The 13,414-nt window shown below is 44.2% G+C and overlaps 1 protein-coding gene across 3 annotated transcripts in view; it reads left to right on the top strand.

Annotated features, from left to right (window-relative positions):
* Positions 1-13,414, top strand: part of LOC139233171 (kelch-like protein 20) — a 76,722-nt gene that overhangs the window by 44,758 nt on the left and 18,550 nt on the right. The gene's annotated exons all lie outside the window — the stretch shown is intronic.

A 13,414-nucleotide genomic window follows, 5' to 3' on the forward strand; every position in this document is an offset into this window, starting at 1 on the left:
TTCCATTATATCTTTCAACAAGTCCAGCTGATTGTGGATGATAACTGCAATGAAAACGTTGATTAATCTGCAAAGCTTTACACATTTCTCTTATAACATTTCCCGTGAAATGTGACCCGTTATCACGAGAAAGCTTAGCAGGGATTCCGAAGCGCGGTACAATTTATTTTAACAAACATTTAGCAACAGTAGTGGCATCGGCCTTTTTACATGGAAAGGCTTCAATCCATCTAGAGAACACATCTACAATAACTAATACATACTTAAATCCCATACACATAGGTAATTCAATAAAATCCATTTGTAAATGTACAAAAGGCCCGACTGGATTTGGGTGGGAGGCAGATTCTACTTTTTCCGTCTTACCCGGATTCATTGTCTGACAGGTAACACAATTTTCACAGATTTGTTTTGCAATTGCCGAAATACCTGGTGCATACCAAGTTGCCAAAATATAATCTGTCACCCACCCTTTGCCCACATGTGTGAATGTATGAACACATCGGGCAATCCATGGAAGTAAGGATCTGGGAACCACCACGCAGCCGTCGTGGTGAACCCATATTCCTTCTGGATTTTTATAACATTGATCCTTCGTCCAGGTCACCACCTCCTCCGTACTGGCCTATGTCTGAAAGATCAGCACGTCATTAATAGTGGGTGGCGGGTCTGAGCAATTATTTTTCCTTAGTGGGAACAATGACACCTGCATCCCCACTTTTGACAGAGCTGCTGACTTAGCTGCATTATCAGCTCTGGCGTTCCCAAGTGCCACCTCATTCGACTGGCCTGTATGTGCTTGGCATTTGATAATGGCGAGTTTCAAGGGGCATTGAATGGCTCGCAGAAGATTTTCCACTTGTTCTGCATTTTTGATAGTGGTTCCTGAAGAAGTCAGGTACCCGCGAATCTTCCAAATTTGTCCATAGTCATGTGATACCCCAAAAGCATACCTGGAGTCAGTGTAGATATTAACTGTGTGTCCTTCAGCCAGAATACAGGCTCGAGTTAACGCAAACAATTCGGCTTGTTGGGCTGAAAAGGAGTCTGGAAGAGAGGCTGTTTCGACAACATTAAACTGAGTTACAATTGCATAAGCCGCTCTAGGTTGGCCCCTATCATTTCGTAGGGCTGATCCATCAACATAGTACACTAGATCAGGGTTACACATTGGTACATCTGTTAGATTGATACGTGGTTTAGTCACTAATTCGGTTACCATTTCACATGAATGGGGTTCGCCGTCGTCTTCCGTGGGAAGTAGAGTGGCTGGATTTAAGGTAGTGCATCCTTTGATAAGGTTCGGATTTGATAACAGTTCGACCTCGTATTTAGTGGTTCTTGCGGAGGTAAGGTGTTGGGTGGCACATTTAGTAAGTAAAATCTCGACAGAGTGTGGGATATACAAAATGGTCTGATGATTTAGAGTTATTGTCTGAGCCTGTTGCATAGCATAATAAGCTGCTGCCAACGAAGGAAGACATCCTGGTAGTCCGCGTGCCACTGGGTCTAGTTGGGTACAGAAATATGCTACCGGTCGCTGCCTGTCCCCATGTAACTGAGTCAAAACAGATTGTGCAAAACCCGACTTGTGATGCACAAATAAGTTGAATAGCTTAGTGTAATCTGGTAATCCCAAGGCGGGTGCTGAAGTGAGGGACTGTTTAAGGTTCTGAAAAGCATTCCGGGATACCTCATTCCAAATCAACTTCTCTGGTAGTGCAGGCATGGACATGTCTAACAGTGGTCTAACAATCTCAGAATAACTCATAACCCATTGCCGGCAGTATCCTGTCATGCCGAGGAGGTGTTTCATTTCTCTCTTGGTTACTGGTAGTGGGGCAGAGCAGATTGCTTTTACTCGGTCGGTCTTGTGTCAATTGTCTCGTATCTCTGACCAATTCGTGCCCTAGATACCGAACCTTTTCTGAGACAAATTGTAACTTTGCCTTTGACACCTTGTGTCCTTTCGAGGCCAGAGCTTTTAATAACACAATGGAGTCCGTTTCGCAGGCCAATTTGGAGGGTGAGGCGAGCAATAAGTCGTCAACATACTGCACAAGTGTAGAACCTGCTGGTAAAATTACATCTTCCAGATCCCTCTTAGGCATTGTGAGAATATGGTAGGGCTCTCGGTAAATCCCTGCGGGAGTCTTGTCCACGTATATTGGCGTCCTTTATACGTGAAGGCAAACAGGAATTGGGACTCTGGGTGAATGGGTATTGAGAAAAATGCTGAACACAGATCAACTACTGTGTAATACGTTGATGATGCCGGAATACTGGCAAGTATAATTGCCGGGTTGGGTACCACTGGATAAGTTGGGAATACCGAATGATTCACGGCTCGTAGGTCTTGGACAAATCTCCATTTGTCACTATTGGGCTTCTGCACCGGAAAGATCGGTGTGTTACATGGACTTCTAGTTGGAACGATTACTCCCTGGGCCAGCAGGGACTTAGACTGGCTCGATACCTTGTTCTGCAGCTGGGGACAAGGGGTATTGGGGCTTCTTGGGGAGCGGGGCGGTTGAATTGATCGCTACCTTATAGGGTTTGCGGTGAGCATCCTTCCTACTTCATTAGCGTGTGTAGACCATAGTTGTTCTGGAACTTTAGCAAGAAGCTCTGCTGTGCTTTGTTGTACTGGGAAGCTAGTGGCTGAGAGCATCCTTTCTTCTAAGACAGCATCGAAGTATATTTTCCCATTCAACTTGACAGAATAGCCTCCCTCCCTTTCATGTTGCCCCAAAGTTCCATTAAGTGTGTGCCATTCCTCTTGTACTGGGGATCCTTGCATTCTTTTAACCATTCGTCCCAAATCCTAGGGCTTATGTGTGCCTGCAACCGCAAGGGTGCAGTGTGGAACGCTCCCTTTAACCCTAAACAAGCTCTGACTGTAGGAGGATAATTCAACCCCTGCCGCTATCCCTTCGGGTCCGATAAAGATTTGTTCGATCATCAATTGATGTTTCTGGTGCAGGAATGGTTGATAAAAGATTTGTGCTGTAGCGTCTGATCCCGTGTTGTCACAATATGCTGTGCAGTGTAATGTTTCGCACCACTTGCCCAAGGTTTGAGATTTGAGGTAGTCTGTGATTAACCTTGTTACACACCAATATGAACCAACCAAATAGAATAGGGTTTTGCTTAGTGTGGGGTCCAAATTTTTCCAGGCATACAATATGGGAGTTGTGGGTTGAAGTAGTGGATATGCGCCACATTTATCTATGGGGACCCGAACCTCCAGACCAGCTGGGGAACAGAGGATTGTGGCACTCATTTTACATAACAGGTCACGTCCACACAGGTTCACTGGAACCTCCTTAGACAGTAGGAATGAATGATTATCTTCGTAATCCTCTAATTGTACATTGATAGGGTTGGAGAAAAACATTTGCTGTGCGTGTCCAGATAGTCCAATCACTGAGGTTTGATTAGTGGAAGTGGGAATTCCCCTCGTATCTTCCCTTGAAAGGACCGAATAGGTGGCACCAGTATCCACCAGGAATGGGATATCCTTCCCTTGTATTCGTATTTTTACTTCAGGTTCTCCTGTGGCATTTAACGAAACGATGGGTAGCTGTTTGTTCGCAGCACTCGGGTCTGGGATTGGGCGTCATTGATCATTATACGGGCAATTTGGTGGTTGGCCGAATTGCTTCTGATTCTGTGATCCAAATGGATCTTGCACAGAGAAATTAGTCTGAGGTCTAGCATGTACCTGGACTTGGGTCGCATACGGGTTGGGTCCTGAAGGGGGAGGGTGTGCTCTATTACCTGCCTGTTGAGTCCAATCATCATTTGGTTGTTGCTGTTTTGCCCGGCAAGTTCTAGCCCAGTGTCCAATCTGACCACAATTGTGACAGGTATCATATTTTTCCCGCTCTGCACCTCCTCTCCCTCTTCCCCTGTAATATCCTCCTCTGGCTCGCCCTCTTCCTCTACCCTGGGGGGGGGGGGGGGCGTAGGACGGTGTCACCGGGGTGGGTGTTATTGGAGCTGCTTGTCCTACAAACATGGTGACCTTGCTTCTAGATTCTCTATTTCGCTCTTGTATGTCCTTTAACATAGATACAACCTTGGATAGCGATTCCTGTCGCCATCCGAGACAAACTAGTTTAAAGGGATCTCTGAGTTCGGGTCGTAGCCCGTTTCCACGGCGCTGATCATAGGAGCTTCTACTTCCTCTATTTTCATGCCTGAACATTGGTTCATGATCTCTCGCATTCTTTCTACATAATCCTCAACATCCTCCTCCTTTCTTTGTGTAGTTTCCATAATTTTGGACCAATTCGTTTTCCTCGGGAACACCGAATGTAAGGTTTCCCAACATCTTCCCCAGAACCCCTCTCCTGGCTTCGTGCTGGGATCTGCATCCGGAGCCTCTCGATGGGTTTTAAAATCTTTGAATTTTATCTCAAGTTCGGCAAATTTCGTGTCCTTTAACCATGCTTTCAGTAAGATTTGACCATCTAATATACTGGGTTCGTGGCACAAGATGATTACTTTTAACTGGTCTATGGCCTTTTCAATATTGGTTTTGGGGTCTGCCAATCCAATTATTCTTAATTCACTTGGTGACCATGGTCAATAAATAGGGACTGGAGCCCCCCCCAGAGAGTGGACTGGGAAAAAGTCTTACTGGGTATGCAGATGATGATGGCTCCAGGGCACCGGGCCCTTGTCCACGGGTAAGACTTCGTGTGCCACCTGCAGGGCCGTCACGATATTGATTCCCTTGTGACTGACTTATATTTGCTGCAGCCGCACCTGTATTGTTGGGAGCGGGTGTTACCCCGTATCCCTGTGCTCCGGCCCGAGGATCGTCTCCTCCTTGTTGGCCTGGAGCACCCCCCGGGAGTGGAACATACGGCGGTGATCGATGGCTGTAGGGAGTCCAATCATCGTCCCAGTCCTCATCCTTATCCTTATCCCAACCCTCGGGGGCCCTAGGTGAGTGTGCCTTTGTCTCTTTAGCAACCATAACGGATGGATGTTTGTTATGTCGAGGGCGATTCACCTGCTCTACCCGTTCATCCCCCTGCTTTCTCCCTCTAGTACACTGCTTGCTAATTCTTAGGCTCTTCTCGTGTCGTTCCTCAGCTTCCCTTTTCCAATCTCCAAACGCTGACCAATTCACTTTTTTTGCCCTCTTCTACCTGGGTCTCTGTCTATAAGGCATTCTTCTAGACAGGTTATTCTCTCTAAATTGAATGAACCATCGGGTGGAAATGGCCTGTTTTCACCCTTAGTCCATTTTACCCATTCTCTTAGGTGGTCAATTGAAGACTGACCACAATTCTGGAGCATAAAATGGGCTGGGGTCCCTTTTGGTGGTGGTTTACTTGCTCCAGCCCCCATTCTGGATGATTTAAGATTTTTCCACAGTTTCTGATCTCACAATCCTTTCGGCCAACCGAGTTCTCTACGCCCACTTCTCCTGGCCGTTACGTGGCCTGAAAAGGCTCTTAATTCGGGCTCAGTCTGGGTGTGTGAGATATGTTGGCACGAACCAACCGTAGTTGATCAATCAGTTACTGTTTCTTTTCTTAATCAATCCTTGTTTTTTTTTCCGAATCACAACTTTCCCTAGTGACTCTTCCCGTTTCTCTAATGGCAATGACTCACAAAGGTATTGCACACGACAGTAATACAAGGACAACAAACAATATTCCCGCGAGTACACAAATCATAACCTTACACCTTATCTAAACAAATTCTCAGTCTGCGTTGTACGCCACTACAGACCGAGTCCTTAACTTATCCTAATAAAAACTGATAAAACTTAAAGTTCCGTACCCAAACTCTTTGATCGATTGCGCTTTTTTTTTCTAGTCTTATCACATAAGAACCCCTTCCGAATTAAAAACAATAAAAATTTTATCACATAAGAACCTGGAACCCTTTTCGATCGACTAGCGCTCCCTTACCTACTGAAACCTTCCCCGGGCTGTTTCGAGATTTTTTTCCAGAACCTGTTCTCTTCTGCTGGCGAGCTGAGAAAGAAATGGTTATAAAAAATACCTTTAGCTTTTAAATGCCGAGTCTTGTAGATTGCAGTACCTCCCCTGTGGACAACAGATTACATATGAGATTCAACAGTGAAGAAACCTCTTGTGAGCAAAAGGCTCACCTTGTTTGGCCACTGAAGCCTTTCACTGGAGAGGCACTATGCCTGTGTCCGTTTTACTCACAGGACAGAGGGTATGCATCTCGGTGGAACCTCCAAGTAATAATTGTCGAAATCTCGACCTCCGAAAAGAATGACTCTGACACTTACAGCTCCGGTAGAAGTTTATTTAATTTACTTGCTAGCAAGGGGCAGGTTACACTCAGTCAAGGGCTAAGTGAACATCTCCGCAATGGTTCAGTTTAACAAGATATTTATACAGTAAAACCCAAGTTATGGCCTCTCCCTGTGTATTGCTCTGTCACACAGTCAGTGAATACAGATAAAGAGTTAATTACTATATCCTGGTCCTGACATGGTATCCAGATATTTCCTTTTGTCAGGGTTATCGATTGGCCAGCCGGCCATTACTCCATGAGTCATAGGTAATGGGCTATCACCTGTCTTGTATTGTGTCAGGATTGTTCCAATTTCCTGGTCAGTTTATCTGTTTGCATCAAATGGATGAGGTCTCGGAAAGAGATAATGGCTAGAAGATAAGGGTGGGGTGACATGGAACTCCTGTAGTGTAGACAATAGGAAAGCACCATGGGGGGGTACTTGTCTCAGCATGACTTGTCTCCTAGCTGTCTGATGGCCATCAGCCATCTCAAACCAGGTTTAGCTGTTTATGCAAGCTGACTGCTAAAATGCAGAAAGTTTTGGAAGGGCCAGGACTCCATTTTGATCAACAGGCACACAAATACCGTATGATATCAGCTTAGATAAAAATACATTTCCACACCTTGCGTACCATAACTCCCAAATCTTTAGCATGGTGAGGGGCTAATACTTCACGAGCAATATGCGGTGCCATTGTTAGGGGCTGTTTCCACAGATTCTTATCCACTTCCACAAGATCTGCCTCTCTTTCCAGTCCAGTCACTCTAGCCCTTAATAGAATTCCCTTTACTTCCCCTTCGTGATCCTGATAAAAGTTCTGCAGGTCCTGATTCTTTCCACTGGGATCGTATGCTAGGGTCACATGATAGGGTGCCTGCGGCAGGTCCAGAGACCACCACTGAGGGGTTCTAGTGGTATAATACTGCCGCTTAAGGGTTTCCTGTTTTACAATAATCCCATCATCTCCACACTTCAAATGCAACTGGAATTTGCAGAGGAGGTCTCTAGCCATCAAGTTACAGTCCAGATTGGTTGTGATAACAACTCGATGTTCCACCGATTCTTCCTGGTAACCCATTCCAACCGGTTCTGACACCGGGAATGTCGAGATTTGTCCCAGGAATCCTGAAAGTTCCTGTGTTTCAGTAGAGGCAGGGAGTTTAAGCTTTGATTGTACAGAAGACATGAAGGCTCCCGTATCTATCAAAAAGGGTTGCCACTCATTCAGAATTGGTTCGTCGTCCGGGGAGGATCCCTGCACAATCAAGCTGCGTAGTCAATCGGGGGACAATTGACCAAAGGGGTTGTTCTGGGAGAAGTTAGTGTAAGATCCTCCTCTCCCCCCTCCTCTTCCTTTTCCATGCTGACAGTAGGGGCAATTTTTATTCCAATGTCCTTCCTGCCCACAATTAAAACAGTCAATTCCTCTTACCCAGTACCATGCTGGGGACAATAGGGAGGTTTATTAGCAGGGCTCGGGCCATTTGGTTGTTTAGTATGACCGTATCCTTGCTTATCCATCCAATCCTGTATGCAATACTGCGGTTCTATTGATCCTTCCTCCCGAGATGGCTCTTCCTTTCTAGTCACGTATTCAGTCTTGACCCGGGTTGGGGGCGCACCTCCCCCCTCCCCTTTCTTTTCCTGCCAATAATATCTAACTGCCCTTTCCATTTGTCCGGATAGCGTGAGCAATCAAATAGTTGTTCGAAGATCACATAGACATCTATAGTGGGGTGGTCTGCAGCTTGTTGTGCATCAGGGTTTGGCATTGGTCTGACAGGGAATTGGTGTCGGGACTTTGGGATCTTGGAAATCATTTCTAGGTCGGAGGATGTTTCGGAGCTGTCTGACTGCTTGACAGTTCTGCGTCTCGATCGGCGGGGGTGTTTGCTATGTTTTTCACAACTTGGACTGGTAGATTGACTGGAAGATTTACGGGACTGTCTGTGATGTCGAGATATAGTTCTGCCCTTTCGAGTATGAGATCTGGTTCTTTCGGCTATATTGCTTGTGAACTGGGGATCCGAATCGCTATCAGAGGATGAGGAGTCAGTTTGGGTTTGTTGCTTTGGTGGTATGGGGTTATTTTTAACTCCTCTCGCCGGAGTGTAAGGTGGAGGGTGTTGGGAAGAGGACTGGAGCAAGGGGCCAGGGGGTGTGGGAGGCGCCGTTGGGCGCTGAGTCAGTGACCACTCATCAATTTCATCATCAGCCTCGGTTAACACAAAGCCAGCCATTTTACTACGTAGTCGGTCAATACCTTTCTCAGAGGTCCCAGTGGATCTCTTAGTAAGTTTCACGTGCACACATTCTCTTTTTTTTTAAAGACGTCTACAGTTTTAACATGTGTTCCCTCTGTCAATGAAAGTCCTAATTTTAATAGCATTTGTTTGCCAACTTGACAGAAGTGATGTATCTTTTAATTTTTTTGACAATCCCTGTGCTTTTTTGCTACCTCTATGCTTCTAGTGCCACCTAGAGGCCATTGATCATCTCCTAATAATTTGTTCAGGGCTTCTGATAATTTTCTAAAGTCTTCAGCTCTTTCAGGGAATTCTTCACATAACTTTTGTAACGGACTATCCGCATCCGTTGTTTTATCCAACTGATTACCCATTTTCACGCTGCCACTCGTATTACCGTGTTGTTACGCGTTCGTGTCGTCGTGCAATTTAAACAAACTTAAAATAAACACAGACTTTACGGAAACTAACACTGACTTTTAACCAACTCCAAATAAACAGACTTTACTAATGCTAACACTGATCCGCGTCGCCCCGCGGTTCGCGTCGCCGCGCGATTAGAATACTTAAGATAAACAAAGACTCAAACACTGATAAAGACTTACTGACACTAGCACTGACTTTCGCGGTTCGCGTTGCTGCGCGTTCGCGTCGGCCCACGTTTACTCGGGCGCGTGCTGCCGCACGTCCCACGTTGCCACGTGTTCACGCTGCCGTGCGTCTGCGTCAGCCCTCCTTTACTCGGCCGCACGCCCGCGCTATTGCGCGTCTCGCATCGCTGCGCGTCTGCGTCACTACGCGTTAGCGTCGCTGCGCGTCTGCGTCACCACGCGTTAGCGTCGCTGCGCGTCTGCGTCACCACGCGTTAGCGTCGCTGCGCGTCTGCGTCACCACGCGTTAGCGTCGCTGCGCGTCTGCGTCACCACGCGTTAGCGTCGCTGCGCGTCTGCGTCACCACGTGTTAGCGTCGCTGCGCGTCTGCGTCAGCCCTCCACTCGGCCGCACGCTCGCGCCGCTGCACGTCTCGCATCGCTGCGCGTTCGCGTCGGCCCTACCTTCCGAGTTGCTGCGGGATTTAAATTCAATCAGTGCCTAGACGGGCCAAGTGATATACAAGGTCGACGTCGTACCTGAATTGAACACCTATCCTCTATTTAATTCCCCATTTTATTCCGTGAGCCTAATTTTCTAAATTTGATTTCTTATGAGCCTTATTTAATTTCTTTTAGTCTCCAAATTTCCCTATCCTTTCGCGTCACTGCGCAGTTTAAATTCAATCAGTCAATGAAAGCCCTAATTTAATGGAGTTTTTCTGCCAACTGGACAGGAGTGATTTATTTTTTTTTACTGCAGTGGAATTTTTCTCAATTTAAAATCTCAGAACATTTTGTTTTCAGCACCTATTTAGTACGTTACTTTTTTTTTCCATAACTAGAGAGAAGTCTGGCACGTAGGCTGTGGACTGCTTTTCGTTATCTCAATTGTTCCAGCCTCAAGGTCGTGTTATTTAATATAATAATTTTTTTTGAATCCTTTTGAATCCATCTCAGTTGTTTTGCTGTGCCTTCTCTGAATGTTTTCTTTCAACAAGTTTTTCTTTTTTTTTTAACCACCGGACCATGTAATTCTTTCTTTTTTTCAACAAACCTATCCTTTGTGCATTTCCTGGCTCCGTAACTTATCATCCGAATATACGTAATTCAATAAGGTTCACACTCTTAAACCTCCCACATACAGGACAACACTACGAAGGGTTAAAACAAACTTTCATTCTGTTTGAGAGAAAACAAACCACAACTCCCCGCCTTTTTTTTTACAGTAAAAATCACAGAAGCATTTCTCATTTAAACAGACATTCACAAGAGTCTCTTTTCTTTCCTATTAATTTTTGGATCCATGATTGATCATCTATCCCTATCTAGCTCTAACTATAACCTATCTTTCCAAGTCGCCGCTTGGTTTGCGTCATCGCGCAATTTCCCTATCTCTATCCCTATTCTAAGTTTGAAAGGTATTCACCAGATTGTCCTGGATCTCGTTCAGACACTACCTGAGAACCAGCGAGTGGCTAAACTTTCCTCAGACTTTTGAAACCAGGGGAAACTGGAGCAGTATTGAAATCATACTCACTCCAGTGGCCACTTTCCCCTCGTCTCGTCCAAGGCTAGTCTGGCTCTTAATTCGCAAGTTTTCGGCAGTCGTCCGTTGAGATCCCACTTCTGACACCAAATGTTGATTCCTGGATTCTTTTACCTCAATCTGGTTCAGTAAAATTACTGATTCGAATACCTCTTGTGCTTTGAACAAAGCAGTCTTTATTTTACCGGCCGGCAAGACTTATCAGAAAGAGGATATACATTCTCGATCGAGCGTACACACTCCCTACGGATAAGTGAAGTTACATCGTAAAGCGACAACAGTTATATATTCTCGGCAAAAGATAACAAGATAGGGCTAGAGTGACATCCTAGTTCAACCTATCTCTTTTGGTCCCTCTTTCCCTTTGTCCAGTCATAAGCCGACCCAAGTATGGTCTGATTTTAAACAAAGACCTTCTGTTAATGTTTCAGGTTAATAACATGATTTAATAAGACCTTGAGGTTTTTCTGCAAGCTGTGGATTTTGTTTCAATATGTGTTAGTGTTGTAACATTTCGCAGTCTCGAGTCCGAGATGTCATGGCTATTCCTCCATGAATTGTTTGTTAGCTTATACTGTCCCTATACAATTCCCACGTTCTCAACTTCAATGTCTCTATACATTTTAAACATTCACAAGATCACCTCTCATTCTTCTGAACTCCAATGAGTATAGGCTCAACCTATCTTCATAAGTCAACCCCCTAATTTCTGGAATCAACCTCGTGAACCTTCTCTGAACAGCCTCCAATGCAAGTATATCCTTGTTTAAATACGGAGACCAAAACTGTGCGCAGTACTCCAGGTGTGGCCTCACCAATACCCTGTACGGTTGTAGCAGGACTTCTCTGCTTTTATACTCTATCCCCCAGGTCTCTCTGTACTACAGCACTTTGAAAGTTTTCTCCATTTAAATTATAATTTACTTTTCTATTATTTCTGCCAAAGTGGATAACCTCACATTTTCCCACATTATACTCTCTCTGCCAAATTTTTGTCCACTCACTTTAGCCTGTCCTTTGCAGATTTTTTGTGTCCTCACAATTTGCTTTCCCACCCATCTTTGCATCATCAGCAAACTTGGCCACATTACACTTGGTCCCTTCATCCAAGTCAATAATATAGATTGTAAATAGTTGAGGCACCAGCACCGATCCCTGTGGCACCCCACTCGTCACTGTTTGCCAACCGGAAAATGACCCATTTATCCTGACTCTCTTGTTTTCTGTTAGTTAGCCAATCCTCTATCCATGCTAATACATTACGCCCAACCCCGTGAGCTTTTATCTTGTGTAGTAACCTCTTTATGTGGCACCTTGTCGAATGCCTTCTGGAAATCCAAATACACCACATCCACTGGTTTCCCCCCCCCCCCCCCCCATCTCCTCCCTGCTCATTACATCCTCAGAGAACTCCAGCAAATTTGTCACAAACACGATTTCCCTTTCGTAAAACCATGTTGTCTCTGCTTGATTGAATTATGCTTTCTCCTTACTGCTGACACTGATTTGACAGACCTTGCTACTTCAAACACAAACTGTGTTGTGGGACATCCAATCAATTGTTTGATTGCTGGAGGGCATCATGCATGCATTTGTATATTTGTGAAGTATTCTTTCAAATTGAGATCACACCTGAGCTCAACAATTTGCACATTTTTTGGGTGGGGTGGGAGAGGAGATGTAACCAGTGTTTCAGAAGTTACTTATATTGTGTTTTCTAAACCTTACTTTATTTTTAAATACCTTTTCTTGTAGGCTTTAAATATGGTTTGAAAACAAATTGATATTAATTGGCTGGAACTGCTTTTTTTAGGCTTCTGACCTTTGGTGCAGTTTTCATGGTCACTTTATCCATGTCTTAAGATTTTACAGGCAAGGCATAAAACATATTCCATTCGGTCCACTCAGTTGGCTATATAAGCAGTGTGAGCATAACACCAGCACTAGCATTGCATCATTGACACACTGCTAAATTAGAGTGCAAGTACTCGTCACTGTTTCAAGAATATTATATTAAAATGCACAATTGGTCTTTATGATAAGTAGATATGACTAACTCGCAAAACTAATTGTACAAGTCTGAGACTGAGTATTATAAAACTCCATTTATTCCATTTTCTTCTGAAATAATTGTTTCTTTAGCTAAAGATTTCTTGCAGAATTGTTTCTTTAGCTAAAGATTTCTTGCAGAAAGTATTTTGTACCTTTTTTTGAGATTGTTTGCAATTCTTGTATTGTGAAATGGGTGAAAAAGCTTTTCCCCTGTGGTATTAATTGTTCCAAGTGTTTAATTAGTGCAGCAATTATATTTTAAAGTTTGCTTGGAGCAAGTATTGGCAAGCATATGTAAAATGTGCACCTTCTAAATAAACCATAAGACAATATTTTGTATGTGCGTATATCATTAATTGATTTCTGTCACTGAATTTTCTTAATTTAATCCTAACCATGTTCAATTCTTTTTTTTTAAAAAGGGCCATCATTTGGTTGTACTGCTCCATTGGGGAATATAAGTCTTCCTTCAAGAAATGTAAACCTGTCTATTTTGGCATAGTTATACTAAATTCCATTAGTAAATACAGCTCATATCCTAAACAATCTCTCCAGTTATTTAACCAAAAGTTGTGCTTCCCTTGATATGAAGGTGCAATTTCCCTTTATTCCCACATTATTGGTGCTCTGAGTGATACAATAATGACTTCATTATGATACATAATTGTTGTGAATGTTTAAA

This window comes from Pristiophorus japonicus, chromosome 20 (genome assembly GCF_044704955.1).
Source record: "Pristiophorus japonicus isolate sPriJap1 chromosome 20, sPriJap1.hap1, whole genome shotgun sequence".
In the NCBI taxonomy this organism is placed as follows: domain Eukaryota; kingdom Metazoa; phylum Chordata; class Chondrichthyes; family Pristiophoridae; genus Pristiophorus; species Pristiophorus japonicus.